The sequence below is a fragment of the Triticum aestivum genome, chromosome 1B (genome assembly GCF_018294505.1).
Source record: "Triticum aestivum cultivar Chinese Spring chromosome 1B, IWGSC CS RefSeq v2.1, whole genome shotgun sequence".
Classification (NCBI taxonomy): domain Eukaryota; kingdom Viridiplantae; phylum Streptophyta; class Magnoliopsida; order Poales; family Poaceae; genus Triticum; species Triticum aestivum.
Genome location: NC_057795.1, coordinates 522,830,555 through 522,843,217, shown reverse-complemented (window position 1 = coordinate 522,843,217; position 12,663 = coordinate 522,830,555).

The following is a 12,663-nucleotide window of genomic DNA, read 5'->3' as shown; positions in this document are numbered from 1 at the left end:
TAATCCTGGGGCTGGTGAGCACAAGGGCCATTTTCTGGGAAATTAATACCCCGAAAATCCGGTCCTGACAACCTTGGTATCAGAGCGAGGCTGACCATTGGCTAATCCTATCTTAGCCAGGTCAATAAACCTAGATTAACCAATCCATCAGACCTTAACCTAACCCCGGCCAAGCTTCTCGTGTAAGATAGCCACACAGTGACCCCGACACCTTTTGGCAGTCGGTGCCCAACCTATCAGCCTAGCCTGTCGATCACGCGCCAGTGACCGACACCTAATTTGTCTCATTCGCAAGCGTGCGAATGAAGACTCCGTCCCCTTTTTCTATAAAAAGGGCATGCTAGCCTCAACCCAGCACAGCACAACCTCTTTCCCAAACCGAGCTATAATGCCTGGCCCCGTCGTGCACAATGAGACCACATCAACCAACCTTGGAGGTTTTGTGACCATGCTAGCAAACCTCACCCGCCGTGCCTTTGCATTAGAAGAGCCCCCAGAATATGTTTTGTACCAAGGGCCCATGAGCGGTGAGAGCTGTCAATTCTGGGCCACTGTGCACATCTATGGTAGGGGTCTATCGCGAGAACGCCCCTACAGGTTCACCGGAAGGACAACTTCCTTTGAGCCACAAGCCATCCACTTAGCTGCTCGAGAGGCTATAGTTCAACTCCGACACTTGTCGCCCAGAGTTAACTATCGCTCGTTCTACTACTACCCCAGCCGTGACGGGTATGGTAGGCCACCCCAAGTTGCCAACGGAGATCACGAGACGGATCCTGCATTGTTGCATCTGGTGCGCTATGTAAGTGCACTAGAGGAACTGTTCGATCAAGTCACCCTTGATTTGATCGCAGCTCATGGAGAACTGGTTCGCCGAGCCCCGGCGAGAGGAGAAGATGAGCACGACGCCGACAACCCAGTCGTGCTGTTCAGACAACCGATCGAGTCCTTGAGGTCTTCCCAGCCATCGACCAAAATGCTTTGGTGTCCCCAGAAGTGCTTCGTCGCCTTTTGGGAACATGCTCCAACGGGATTGTGGCCAACAACCCCCGCGATGGTCATCATCGCTACCCCGACCCTACAGCTCCTCAACTCCATTCAGCTAACCCCGACGGTGAAACCCATGGAGAAGCCTCGACGTCCACAAGGCACGCCCGCTTAGATATAAACGAGGTAGACTAAGTCACTCTAGTGGTACCGAGTCTCAGTATGTCCATGCCCTGTAATTGTGCACCTCCATAAATAAACACAACCTGCTTGTGTGCCTCTGTTTTGAATAGTGGCCATGCATAAGTATGTAGTGTGTGGATGCATTTTTAATTCTGGGCGCAGCTACCAAAAACCACCCCGACGATACCCATAGTAATACATCACTTTTGTGAGATATGTGTATCTGTAGCATTGACCCTGACCCCATAGAGCAGAACTGACAAACTAGTTTCCCCTCACCGCGATAAATAACCCAGCCCCAATGTCGGGGGTTGGATACGACATATGCCAAAGGATGGCTTATCATGGTGGGAGCGAGTAGAACGTCACCGGTGCCTGGAAGCGGGATGAGGCGAAGACATGCACGCCGGCGGAACTTACCCAGCTTCAGGGCTCTCCTAGGAGATAACACCCCTCCTGCTGCTCTGCGGGGTCTCCGCATGATCACTAAAGCAAAGTGACTACAATGGTGCTCCTGGAGCTATTTCGGGAGGTAGGAGAGGGCAAGGCTAGCTCTCTCCTTCCTGGGCTATCTGGTCTATCTCTCTCTCTCTCTAGGCCCGAACCCTTTGCATGGGTGCCCCGGGGGGTTTATATAGGCCTACCCCCCGGGGGTACAATAGTAATCCGGCTGGGCGCGGGTCCCAGCCGTCTGTCTCTCAGGCCGCCGTCCTTCCCGCCGGCTTCTAGGGCCCGCCGACTGGCGGGTCCCGCGGACAGGCTTGATACTGCAACGACACTCCTGATGACGCAGGCTCGGTCATCGGGTCGTGGCAACAGTGCCGCCGTCTATCGGGCGATCACTGTCGCCATTCCCCATCTTATCTGATTAATGGCTCGTGGGGCCCGGGAGGAGTCGGCCGACTCCAGGGAGGCTGACTCCCACGGGCCCGTCTTTGGGTTGCCCAGGCCGGCTTCGGCCCACCCACTGACAGGCGACCCCGCCGCCTTCGGGTCGTACAGGCCGGCGTCATGGGCACAGTGCACTGCGTACTGTGGCTGAGGTCATGGCAGGCATGGCAACAGTGCCGTATCTCGCCGGAGATCTTCCAGTGGTACGACTTACCGTAGCCATGCCGGCCCTTCGTAAGCAGGGGGGGGGGAACGGCCATGCCGTAACCGTACCCCGCGTCGTACTTTGGGATAAGGGAGGAGTCTTGGGCCGACTCTCCACAGTCGGCCTCCCTGGAAGTCGCCAGCTTGGAGTCGGCATATCTTGGAGTCGGCCCTGGGACTCGGCCTGAGGGGCGCGGCCTGCCTCGATGTCTTGAAATGTCCTGGGGCTCGGGTTAGCCTACCCGTGGCCCATTAATCCGACACCCAATGCTATATAAAAAGCCACCTCGTGACCTTGCCAAGTATCCCTCACCTTGTACACAACTCTCACAGCCATTTCTTTGCCATGCCGAGCCCTAGTATTTATGTGAGAACTCCAGATGCAACCCCAGGTAGCTTTGTCAGAATATTGTGGGACTTTACCTGCAGTACCATGAGTGCTATCCATCCACCCCAGTACGAGTTGCTCAAAGCAAGGATCACCCCATCCACCTCGAAATATTGGGTAGTGGTGCACATCCCTCTCACAAACCCAAACCAAGACCCAACGGAAGTCTCCTTTGTGGGGAAATCTATGTCGACTCCGCAAATGGCCATAGAAGCTGTTGCGTACGAAGCGCTTGCTCGCCTTCGATTTGCGGTGCCCTATGCCAGCGAACGGGGATATTATTACTTCCCGAGTCGTGCAGCACCCGGAGAAGTAGCATCTTTTCCCGGTGGACGAATCGAGAGAGACCCAGTACTGGCCAACCTGGCTCAGTATGTCATCGCTCAAGAGCGTTTGACCCAATGAGTAATGGGTTATCTCCAGAGCCTCGCAGATTTAAATCCTCAGATCGCCATCGGCAGACCACTGAGGCCCGACCATGAGAGACACGTTCATCGACTAGTCAATCTGCTTCCCCCGATAGAAGAAGAGTGTGCCCCAATCCTAGAGACGTTTTCTCAGGACCCTGTCCATTTACCGTTGTCGTTGTAGGTGCCACTGCTATGTTCATTGTCTCAGCAATTATTTGTGTGTTGCAACTTATGCGTGGTATCCTAAAATTTGTACGATGAATTAAATATTTTTAGTTTAAAGTAATGTGAGTGGTTTTTACTGCGGTCAATTTTTTTATTAACCATTTACACTCTCGGTAAATTCTGAAGTGAGATTTTTTTCCTGAGTTGTTGCAGCGTATATCTCTTCACGGCATAGATTTTTTATTCCTGCAACACCACGACAACAGACACACAACCACAACCACTCGACCACGTGCACTAATTGCAAATCCACGTGCACATTTTGCACCTAACAGAGCAGCCCTTAGAAAATCTCGAGGACGAGATTTTTTTATTAAGGGGGGTAGTGTTGTAACACCCCAAAATTTAACCATGATTTATTAATTAAATTTTTTCCATGGTAAGTTAAATTTTTATTTCTTGATTTATCTTTTGATCTCAGAACTACTCTTTTCTTTGTTATTGTGGAGTTTTTACCCCAAGTGAAAACTTTCCAAAAATATTGTTGGACTTGTATACCCTCTCGAGAAACATTTCTTTTATCAGTGGAATTATTTATATGATTATTTTCCCTGAGCTTTATTTCTTTTAAAAATGATTTTTCATAAGATTTAGAGCCTCCTTTGCACTACAACCCTTTCAAATACTCCTTTAAAAATTCCACCAAAATTTGGGGATGTCAGTAGATGCATATAATTAATTTTTATGCAAAAACCCATGAGTGTTCTTTGAAAAATTTGAGCAAATCATCCTCTTTTGCTTTCTGGCCTAGTTGGGTGTTTTCTACTGCAATTCTATTTTATTTTACTCTAGTGCCCATGATCTTTCTTCTACTTATAAACCACCCTACAAAACCCTAAAGTCCAGGAGATTGGACCCATTGAAATATTTTTGGCCCATGCAATGATAGCCTTTAGTTTCTGTCCAGATTTGGTTTTCTCAAAAACTTGCACTAGCAAGTTTCTAGTCTTGCCAAACTAACCTTGCCACCATTACCTACATCTAAAGAGACTAGGATCTGGAGTTTTTGGCCACCCCAAGAGATGCCTAGATGCCCTTGGCTTTCTGTCGAACACTTTGTGTGCATGGCCAGATTTGGCATGATTTTTAGTCTGCTTTGTGAACTTGATCCTCTGACCCAACAAACTTGTCCACTAAGCCCCTAGATGACTCTAACCCAGACCTGTTAACTGCTAGCCTCGCTCAAGCCCTCTAGCACACGATGGCATTGCGTCGAGCACCTGGCATGCGTGCTCTGGGCACGCCCAGAGAGCACGTTTTGCACGCGCACGCACCGAGCCGCCGCGTCTTGCTGCCAGCTCCCCGCGCCTGTTCTGGTCCCTCCCCATGCACAGCCAGCATGCCCCGACTCCTCCCTCGTTGCGGAGCCGCGCTGGCCTCTCCTGGCGCCCTACAGCACCACCACCGCAAGCCGCCACTGCCGCCTGGCCGGCCCCTGGCATGGACGGCGCCGCCCAAGCCATACGCGTGCGCTAGCTGCCCTCTAGAGCAGCTCGAGCTCATTCGCGAGCCCGTCTGCTAGCGCCCGTCGCCCTGCAAGCTACAGAATGGCGGTTCGCTGTTCTTATCCACGGCCGCCGTTGGAACCGACCTTGGCCGCCTATAAAAGGACCCCTCGAGATCCTCCAAACCCCTAGGCCACCTCAGGCCATTCCTTTGATGCTCCCATAACCGACAATCGATGGGGAGAGGCCTTCTTCCTCGTCCCCGGGCAGTTCGGCCGCCGCCACCCTCCGACCCGTTCGTCGCAAGCAGAGCCTCCCCGTCCATCCAGTGCCACCACCCTCTTCCCCTCGACCGTGCGGAGCCGCCTAGCCTCTCAGCTTCGAGGGGGAGCCACTGTAGCTCGAAGCCCCAATCCTCCCGAAGCCACCGTCCGCCGTAGAGCTCGCCGCCGGTGACTCCCTTCGCCCCCGCCAGTCGTTCGACCATCGGGAGGACCGCCTTGGACCATCGGATCCATCCCCGCCCTCAGAATCCCGCGAGGAGCCACCGTTCATCGACGGCGATCGCCGGAGCCCCGCCTCTGCTCGGCCAGAGGAGAAAAGGGATGCGGCGACTGGTCAAACCTGACCAGTGGGCCCAAGGGACCCACTGTCAGTGACCCCGAGCCGGTCCACGCTGGCATAAGTGAAGGCGTAATCCTAGAGTACGCTTTCCCCCCGAACCGTTTTCTTTTTCTGTTTCTTTTTTATTAAAAACAGAATTTGACTAAACTTTGACTGGCTATATCTTTTTAAATATAAGTCCAAATGATTTGATTCTTTTTCTGTTGTTTCCCAAATTCTGTCTAGTGTATTTTCATATTTATTTGAAAATTTTCCAAACAACGTTTTTGTACTGTTTTGAAACTATGTGTTAATTTAAATTTTCTCAAAATAGGATTTTGAAGAAGGAAGCAACTTTCAAAAAAATGCACCCCACTTGCATACTCTTGAAGGCAAGCATTCTGAACCCTGGCATAATATTGTTGTGTGTTGTTTGATACGATTACAACACCATCCTAACACGAAGTATTCATTATTTTAAGTGATGATATGATCATACTCATGAGTGCATAATGAATGTTCCTTGCTGTTGGAACTTGATATGCTTGTGATAATAATCACCCTCGTATACCTTTCATGCCTATCGGGAGGAATCCGGGAAAACCTCTATCTTGGGTAGACACGAGCTTGTCTCCAGTCTTCGTCGAGACGGTTGTGTCCGGTATGGCATAGTGAGGTATGATGAGTGGTGATTCTTGTCTGTTGTTGAAACATATTTGTTATGCTAATCATGCAGGGAATACTCAAACCTCCTGAGTCGGCCGTAGATCAAGTCTTGTTCCAGTAACCCCCATACTTGTTTCGTACTACCACTTGTCCCTGCCATAGGTAGGGTACGGTTCAGTAAGTTGTCAACCCCTTTCTAGCACACACCGTATAGAGAGGACATGGTGGAAGATACCGACTACAGCCGGTAGGCATGCCACCTGGTCCGGGGGCATGGGTGTTTCCGGTTGTAGCCGAGGGGGTAGCTCCACTAGTTTGCGCGCGTTATAAATTTTGTGATCCCATGCTAATCCAGGTTGTAGCCTCCCCACTTAGAGTTTTGCTTGACAGGTGTTCTGGGTGATTCCAGACACCGGTAAGTTAGGCTGGTGTGTGCGGTCAGGTGTGTTTTCAATTAAAAGGCCGTAGACGGAATTAGTTCCAATGGACTAAAGGATTCCGTTACTCGTGGGAAAGAGTACACCCTCTGTAGAGATTATATCTATTCGAATAGCCGTGTCCATGGTTAAGGACTACAGTCTGGGATGGCTCAAGTGTTGGTCTTAGTGTCGGTCTTCGGAGGAAAGATCACTAAAACAGAACATGGATCATGACTTGTGACTCATGATGATTATGATTACTATTATTATGGACTAACCATTTACATTATTTGAATTTTTGAGTATCCCTGGGATGGTTCTACCTCCTGGATATTCGCTGTGATTATTCTCTTATAAGCCCTTTATGTGGTGTCGCACAGACGCCCGACTGTGGCATGCTTGTCATTGAAATTACTTATAAGCCCTTTATGTGGTGTCACTCAGATGCCCGACTGTGGCATGCTTGTCATTTAACTTATTTATAAGCTCTTTATGTGGTGTCGCTCAGACGCCGACTAAGGCATGCTTTAATTATTATCCTTTCGAGGCGTCGCTTCAGACACCCGATCGGTGCATTCTATTTCTACTCCATTATTGCATATTCATGTTATGAATAACCTGCTTGCGTGCATCATGGATTTTATTTTGTGACTGACGTTGTGATCATGAAATATTTCAGAACATGATTATCATTTGTTATATTAGACCTGTGTTCATAATGTTTGCGAGTACATTCAAAAGTACTCACTGGCTTGTCCCTGGCTATTGTCTTGGCCAGATTTCTTGCATGGAGAGGAGCGTTGCGATGACAACCCCGAAGCCTACGCAATGATGATAGCAGCCTCGCAAAGATAGGTGTTATCCAGGTCAGCCGTTCCTGTGGGAAATGGAGTCCCATAGACGCTGATGAACCACAAACCGCTTCCGCCATCAGCCATTAGAAACCTTGTGTTGTACTCATAGGCCAGAATGGTCTTGTACAACATATTATGTATTTTGCTTGGAGTTTCTGTACCAAGTTGGTGTCTCATCACCTAACAGTAATCCTGGGGCTGGTGAGCACAAGGGCCATTTTCTGGGAAATTAATACCCCGAAAATCCGGTCCTGACACATCTTTTCAATAGCATCAACTTTAGCTTTATCAACTTCAATACCTCTTTCAGAAATTTTGTGCCCCAAGACAATGCCGTCATTAACCATAAAGTGGCACTTTTCTCAATTCAAGACGAGGCTAGTGTCTTCACACCTCTACAAAACTCAATCAAGGTTGCTCAAGCAATCATCAAAAGAGGATCCATAAACGGAGAGGTCATCCATGAATACCTCACAAATCTTTTCACAAAAGTCAGAGAATATAGCCATCATACATCTTTGAAAGGTAGAAGGTGCATTACATAAACCAAAAGGCATATGTCTATAAGCAAAAGAACTGAAAGGGCAAGTAAAAGTAGTTTTTGATTGATCCTCCGCTGACACAGGTATTTAAGAGAAACCAGAATAACCATCTAGAAAGCAGAAATGTGTATATTTGGATAGTCTTTCTAGCATTTGATCAATAGAAGGTAAAGGGTAGTGATCTTTCTTAGTAGCTTTATTTAATTTATGAAAATCAATTACCATCCTATAACCTGTAATAATTCTTTGCGGAATCAATTCATCTTTATCATTAGGAACAACAATAATACCTCCCTTCTTAGGAACGCAATGGATAGGACTTACCCAATCACTACCAACAACGGGATAAATTATACCTGCCTGAAGGAGCTTTAGTATCTCCTTCTTACCACTTCTTTCATCTTAGGATTTAATCGTCGTTGAGGATCTCTAACTGGTTCGACATCTTTCTCCAATTTTATTTTGTGTTGGCATAGAGTGGGACTAATGCCCTTAAGATCATCCAGAGTATATCCAGTAGCAACTCGGTGCTTCTTCAGAGTTTTCAATAATCTTTCCTCTTCCTGCTCTAAAAGGTTAGCAATAATAATAACAGGATATATCTTCTTTTCATCAAGATAAGCATATTTAAGATTATCAGGTAAGGGTTTGAGCTCAAACACGGGATCACCCTTGGGTGGAGGAGGATCCCCTAGGATTTCAGCAGGTAAGTTGTGTTTCAGAATAGGACCCTGTTGAAGGAATACTTCATCTATTTCCCTTCTTTCATTCATAAACATATCATTTTCATGGTCTAGCAAATATTTTTCTAACGGATCAGTAGGAGGTACAGCAATAGAAGCAAGACCAATAGTTTCATCCTTACTAGGCAATTCTTTATCACGGGGTTGTCTATGAAATTTAGCAAAATTAAACTCATGTTTCATATCCCCCAAGCCAATTGTAACAACATCCTTTTCACAATCAATCTTAGCATTAACAGTATTCAAGAAGGGCCTACCAAATATAATGGAACAAAAGCTATCTTGTGGGGAACCTAGAACAAGAAAATTAGCAGGATATTTAACTTTCCCACACAAGATTTCAACATCTCTAACAATCCCAAATGGCTCAATAGTATCTCTATTGGTAAGATTAATTGTAACATCAATATCTTCTAACTCAGCAGGTGCAATATCATGCATAATTTCATTATATAGGGCAATAGGTATTGCACTAGCACTAGCACCCATATCACATAAGCCATGACAACAGTGATCTCATATTTTAACAGAAATAATAGGCATGCCTACAACAAGTCTATGTATCTTGGCATCTGGTCTGGCAATATTAGCAGTTTCACCATAGAAGTAAATAACATGCCCATCTATATTATCATCCAAGAGATCTTTAACAATAGCAATACTAGATTCAACTTTGATTTGCTCAGGAGGTGTATATGTTCTAGTATTATGTCGGTGTTCTGGGAACGGGGGTCCCCAGACTTGCCTGCCTGCGGCCTGCGGCGTGGCTCAAGTGGTGGCCCAGTATGGCCCGTCTTCATCAACCCAAGCTCAAAACCCTCGCGAGGGGCCAAGCCTCATGGGGCGGACGATGCAAGGCTTCCTTAGGGGCGGCCTCACCAGGCAGGTTCACGAGGAGGCGGAGAGATCAAGGCAGGGGTACCTCGTGAGGTGCTCGTGATGCAAGCCATGCCGATCAAGACCAGGCAGGCGCCAGCCTGCACAGTGTCCTCGTTTCCTCTTTGGTGCAAAGGGGGCAAGCGCATGCGCGGAGTACCGATGCATCAAGCAAAGGTTACCATTTCGGTGCAACGAGACCAAGACCAGCAGAGCGGCAGGATGGAGGTCACCGTGGAGCCCAAGACGGCGTCATTGCCAGTGCCATTGGCAGCCGAAGACCCACTTTAGTCAGGATAACTTGTACTATATGTTCCCCTTCAAAATGGCCGTTGTTGGTTCCCTTCCCGCTCAATATTTCGGGAGAGGACCAGGGCCTCTATATATAGAGATAGCCACCACAGTAGAGGGCACCGAGTTCTCACCTGATCCAGAAGTGATCAAATCCACCCAAGTAGAGCACTAGCTCAAGAACACCTCTCGTGAGGCTGTTCTTCCCTTGTACTGTTCATCATCAGCCCGTGAGGCAATCCACCACACCAAAAACTAGAGTAGGGTATTACACCACAACGGTGGCCCGAACTAGTATAAACCTTGTATCCCTTGTGTTGTTCATTGGGTAGCTTAGATTCGCAGCGAGGCGTTGGGACGTGGATCGGTAGGGGAAAGATCTTCGCGTGCACCCCAGAGTTGAACCTTACGGGTTTTGCCGGAACCTGATATCCGACATTTGGCGCGCCAAGTAGGGGTGTGCCGGAATCTTTATTTCCCTATCCCGCGTTCGATCGTTCATCGCATCCCTGGCTGACTCTCGCCGAGCTCGTGCTGAGCGTCGGGCTGCCCTCGCCACCCGCGTCGCCCAGACGGCTCCCGTCGGTGGGCCTCCTCATTGTTCCCCATCGCCTGCCGCCAACGCTGCCACCGGCCCGGCGGGGAACAAGCAGCAAGCGTTGTCGCTTCATCCCTCAGTGCGGCGGGACGGCCGCACCGCCACACAGTCGCTGACCCCAGCTGGTTCGTCGTCTCACGCCCGTCGCGCTCCCACAGACGCGCAGGCGGCGCTGCTCCTGGCACGTGAGCTCCTGCGCTACCGCCCCGTCAACGACCTCTACGAGGAGTGGCTCGCTCGCATCACCGAGCTCGTCAGTGCCGCGGGGGGCTCTCCTGCACCGTCTCTCTCGCTACCTCACCCTCCGTCCTGCATGGGTGATGCAGCTCAGGAGGTGCCTCCGCCGCCTCCTCCCCAAGAAGGCGCCCTGGCCCCAAGGTACGCAGCCCCTGGATGAGACCCGCCATGTCCAGCGCCCGTGCGACAAGAAAGGAGCTGTCAAGAAATCCATCGGCCTCAAGAAGGCGCTCGCGTGCTCCCCGCTCTAGCACGTCAAGCCCGCATCCCTGCGCCAGCACGTCAAGACCCCGCGCTGCCCCTGGCAGCGGCGCGCGGGAACCTCCAAGAGCAAGCCCCGCGTCTGCAAAGGGCTCTGGTGGCCACTGCAGGCTGCCGCGCCTTCACCACCAAGCTACGCAGTGTTTCCTGGCTGGGCTAGTTCAAGCCGGATCTGCCCCTCGCTACGACGGCACCGCCGACCCCGTAGAGTTCCTACAGCTCTACGAGTTGGGCATCGAGGCGGCCAACACAGACGAAAAGGTCATGGCGAACTGGTTTCCCATGGCGCTCAAGGATGGTGCCCGCACCTGGCTCCTGAACCTGCCTCCCGGCTCGATCTCCTCTTGGGAGGAGATGCGCTCCCGCTTCATCGCCAACTTCCAGGGCACTCGCGACCATCCTCCAGTCGTGGGTGACCTGCGCCGTGTCAAGCAGCAACCAGGAGACCTTGCAGAAGTACATGCAGCGCTTTAACAGCGCTCGCCTCAAGATTCCCAAGGTGATCGAGGAGGCCATCATCTCGGCATTCTCTGACGGCATCTGCAACATCAAGATGAAGGAGGAGCTGGCAATCTACGAGGATCTGTGCACATCTCTGGAGGTGTTCAACCTGGCAACCAAGTGCGCAAGGGCAGAGGAGGGACACCTCTCCCTTCTCGAGCTTCCAGCCGCTGACCCAGAAGAAAAGAAATCCAAGGCCAAGGACGTGAAGTGCAAGAGAGCAGCTGTACTCGCAGCAGAACCAGACACGAAGCACGGCAGGGACCAGCCAGAGTCGTCCAAGGGCAGCCGATACTGCGTCTACCATGACCTCCACACCCACAACATCAACGAGTGCCAAGAGCTCAGAGCCGTTCGAGAGGGACGCCTCAGTCGACGCCCCGAGCGCAATGATTGGGGCTTCGGCCGAGGAGGAGGAAGAGGTGGAGGACGATGGGACGACCGAGGCCCTTGCCAGTAGTGGCGTGGCCGCCCTCATGAGGATCGCTGGCAGGACTAGCCTCGCGAGGGGGCTGGGAGGGATCAACCTCGCGAGGCTCACCCGCAGGGCAACGCAGGCCTTCCTCCTCTGCCACCACCGCCAAGAAGGAATGACGACCATCACCAGGACGAGGAGGCTGGGGGCTTCTAGGAGCCGCGTTGTAACGCCCCGGATTCGATGCGCCAGGTGTCCGCCAGTTATTCGCCTTCGTTGCCATGTCATTTGCTTGCGTGTTGCATTTTATCATATCATCATCTGCATTTCATCTGCATGTTTTTCTAAACTTGCATCCGAGCATTTTCCCCGTTGTCCATTTTGCAATCTGACGCTCCTATGTCATCTGGCATCCCCTTCTTGCCTCTCTTCGTGAGCGGGTGTTAAACTTTCTCGGAATAGCCCGAGGTTTGCCAAGTGGCCTTGGTATAGCACCGGTAGACCGCCTGTCAAGTTTCGTGCCATTTGGAGGTCGTTTGATACTCCAACGGTTAACCGGGTAACCGCAAAAGCCCCTCTCCCTTTGCAGCCCAACACCCCTTCCAAACTGGCCCAAAACCCAACAAACTCCCCTCCATGCTCTCGGTTGTTCGATCACGATCGTGTGGGTGAAAACCATGCCTCATTTGGACACTCCTAGCTCCCTCTACCTATAAATATGTGCACCTCCCCCGAAATTCCCGCAGTCTAAACCCTAGCAACTCCCCCTCCGCGCCGCCGGACATGTCCGCCGATGGCCGGACACGTCCGCCTCAGCCTCCATGTTGCCCGGACCAATCTGGAGCCGCCACCTCAGCCACGTCGGAGCCCGTGCCCAATCGCGTCGTGCCACGTCGCGCCGCCGGCCCCCTCTCTCTCCTCCGC